General features: G+C 41.7%; 1 pseudogene; it reads left to right on the plus strand.

The window, feature by feature from the left end:
- The first annotated feature begins 2345 nt into the window (after window positions 1–2345).
- LOC110555217 (ubiquitin-conjugating enzyme E2 L3-like) lies at window positions 2346–2803 on the plus strand (annotated as a pseudogene).
- The last annotated feature ends 410 nt before the right edge of the window (window positions 2804–3213 follow it).

Consider the following 3213-nt stretch of genomic DNA (forward strand, 5'->3'; position numbering starts at 1 on the left):
GGTGATAAATATGGGTCTATTTGCATTGTTCTACATGCAGACATCCAGGTAGACCAGCACCATTTGTTGAAGATGCTTTCTTCCTTACATTGTACAGTTTGGGCCCCTGACACTAATAATGATACTCTGTGCCACAGATTGACCCAGCCGGGGTCCCACACCCGTGGGAAATCAGAGGTTGGGATATCAGGAAGACACGAATTTAGGTGGTTTGACAGACAGAGGCCACACCGAGGAGTGTTTGAATCTGCTGCAATTTTACTGAAGTCAAGCTAATAATTTTATAGTAATTACATAAGGAAACACCTTAAAGTTGGCATACTTCTCAGAACACTTAGATTTTTACCAAGAATACAAAGTTTACATTTTAACTTGAAAGTGTAGCCAAACATAAAGCAGTGCCCACAAGAAATCTTGGCCTAGGAACTTTTTGATCAAAGCAAACAAAGAACAAAAAAAAACCTCAAACTGCAGTCTCATTATTGCTAACTAGTAAAGAGGAAAGTCAGGAGCTAAGTCAGATACCTGCCAAAATCTTTCTCTGTGTCAAAGTCTAAATACACCTTTATTAACCATCCTCCCATATGTCTTGCTAAAAATTTACGATCTTCCTTAGAGATAAGACGCCAAGGGGGACACACTCGAGCCAGCTGTACTTTTTTCCATGCTCTCTTTCCCTAAAGAGGAGTCCATTATTTTTTGTTATTCTTATAATGCTTCCTGATACTGAATCTGATTCATTACTTCTTTTAAGATTTTATTTTCTTCCACTCTATTCTTACTAAAGCTTTTAATATAATAATCTATCAGAAATGCGTTTTCTTGAATAGTTAATTGTGCTGTTCCAAAAATCATAGAGAAACAACAAAAAACTCATTAATCCAATCCTGCAACTGAGGAAGTGTAGAAATCTCAAAGTATGTCTTTTTGGCTTAGGTAGACGGGGGGAGCAATTTTACCAGGGACCTCCAGGGAGCTTACTCCCGAGGGAAGCTTATCTCCCGTCTAGCAGCACGACCATTTGCCATGCTCACACAGACAATACTGGAGTTGGTGTGGCAACTCTGCTATGCTTTCAGACAGGAGCCTAGCTTGACTGTCTTCTGGGAGGTTCCAGCCAGCAGCTGACTGAGACAGATACTGGGACTTGAAGCCAAGCAGGGGTCAGAGCTCTGGGATCTTGTGGAAGTGTTGGGGGAAAGATGGAAAGACCTGGGGGTAACAGGAACCTCACAAGAAGACCAACAGAGACAACTAACTCAGTTCCATGGGGCTTTTAGAGACTGAGACGCTAACTAAGGAGCACACATGATCTGGACCTAGGCTCCCTGCACACATGTAACTGACAGGCAGTTGGTCTTTATATGGGGCACCTGACAAGTGGAAGGGGAGCTGTTTCTAACATGGACTCTGCTGCCTCCTTTTGGATCACTGCCCCCTGGCAGGGCTGCCTTGCCTGGCCTCAGGGGATGAAGATATGCTCAGCTCTGATGTGACTTGATGTGCTGGGGAATGTTGATATGGGGGCTCCTCACTTTTGGGGAAAGGGGAAAGAAGGGAAGTGGAGAGAATGGGGGAGAGGGGAAGGAGGGGGCATCCTTGGGATGTAAAGTAAATAAACTAATATAAAATTTTTAAAAATAGTCCAGTCCCTGCCTTGTGGTAAAAAGTAAGCCCTTAAAGAATTTTGGTTGTTGAAAAGTTACGTACCCAAAACAGATGCATTTCTGCAGATTACTTAGAAATCAAAAGTGTTCATGAATCTAGTTTATCCATTTTTAGGAGGTTACTGTGTGAGAACGTTGTGTAGATTATATTCTTCCCAAACATGCTTTTTGTTTTGTTTTGTTTTTCCATTTATTTACTTCCAAGCATGATTTTGATGCAGGATTTTTGTAATTGCAGTTGAATGACATGTAAACAATGGAGGAATGAATGCTACAAACTAACAGCCCCATGGGAAACTTTTCACGGATTACTGTGGAACTTTTACTGACTGACACAGATCTGACTAAATGAAAGTATAGACATTTCTCATGATAGATTAGGAATGCCACAAATGTGTTGGTGGGGCTATCTGGGATATATAATTGTATATAAGATAGTTGAAAAGATGTATTTAGTGTTAGGATGAACATCAAACTACATGGGAAAATTATCCTTAGTGCAGCTTTTTTGAAATCGCTTGGTCAGAAACAGCAAAAACATGATGTTAAGATGTAGTCACTATTTGATGGGAGAAATTAAAATATAGAAGGACTTTGTGCAGTAAGAAAAGGTAGTCGATTTTTGAGAAGGAGCAGCACCAGATCCAAGATGGCAGCCAGCAGGATGCTGAGGAGGAGCTTAAAGAGATGTGCAAATGTGTAATGAGAGACTTCCGTAACATCGAGGTTGGTGAAGCTGATTTATTGACTTGGCAAGGGCTTATTGTTCCTGACAACCCTCCGTATGATAAGGGTTGAATTTAAGAATTGAAATCAACTCTCCAGCAGAGAGTTGATTCTAACTCCCATTCTAACTTCCATTCTAACCACCCAAGATCACACTTGAAGCAAAGATCTACCACCTTAACATCGATGAGAAGGGGAAGGCCTGTCTGCTGGCAATTAGTGCTGAACACTGGAAGCCACCCACCAAGACTGACCAAGTAATCCAGTCCCTCACAGCACCGTGAACGACCCCCGCCCAAGCACCACTCCAGGCTGACCTAGCTGAAGAATATTCTAAGGACCGTAAAAAATTCTGTAAGAATGCTGAAGAGTTTACAAAGAAATACGGGGAAAAGCAGCCTGTGGACTAAAATCTGCCGTGAGTGATTCCAGCAAGTATGAGCAAAGACCCGGGGCAGTGCCTTCAGACACCCACAAAGCAAGACTCGACTCGGTGGAAAATTAACATGTGCCACCATCTGGCATCTGCCTGTGGCATTCTTAATCAGAAGTGGTCTACGGGGGGCTGGAGAGATGGCTCAGAGGTTAGGAACACTGACTGTTCTTCCAAAGGTCCTGAGTTCAATTCCCAGCAACCACATGGTGGCTCACAGCCAACTGTAATGAGATCTGGTGCAGGTGTACATGCAGACAGAAGAATGTATACATAATGAAGAAATAAATATTTTTAAAAAATTTAAAAAAAGGAAGTGGTCTACGTAAACTGTAAAGAAGGATTAAAAAAATTCAGATGTTCTAAAAACTTAAAAAAAGAAAAAAA

This window comes from Meriones unguiculatus, chromosome 1, assembly GCF_030254825.1.
Source record: "Meriones unguiculatus strain TT.TT164.6M chromosome 1, Bangor_MerUng_6.1, whole genome shotgun sequence".
NCBI lineage: Eukaryota > Metazoa > Chordata > Mammalia > Rodentia > Muridae > Meriones > Meriones unguiculatus.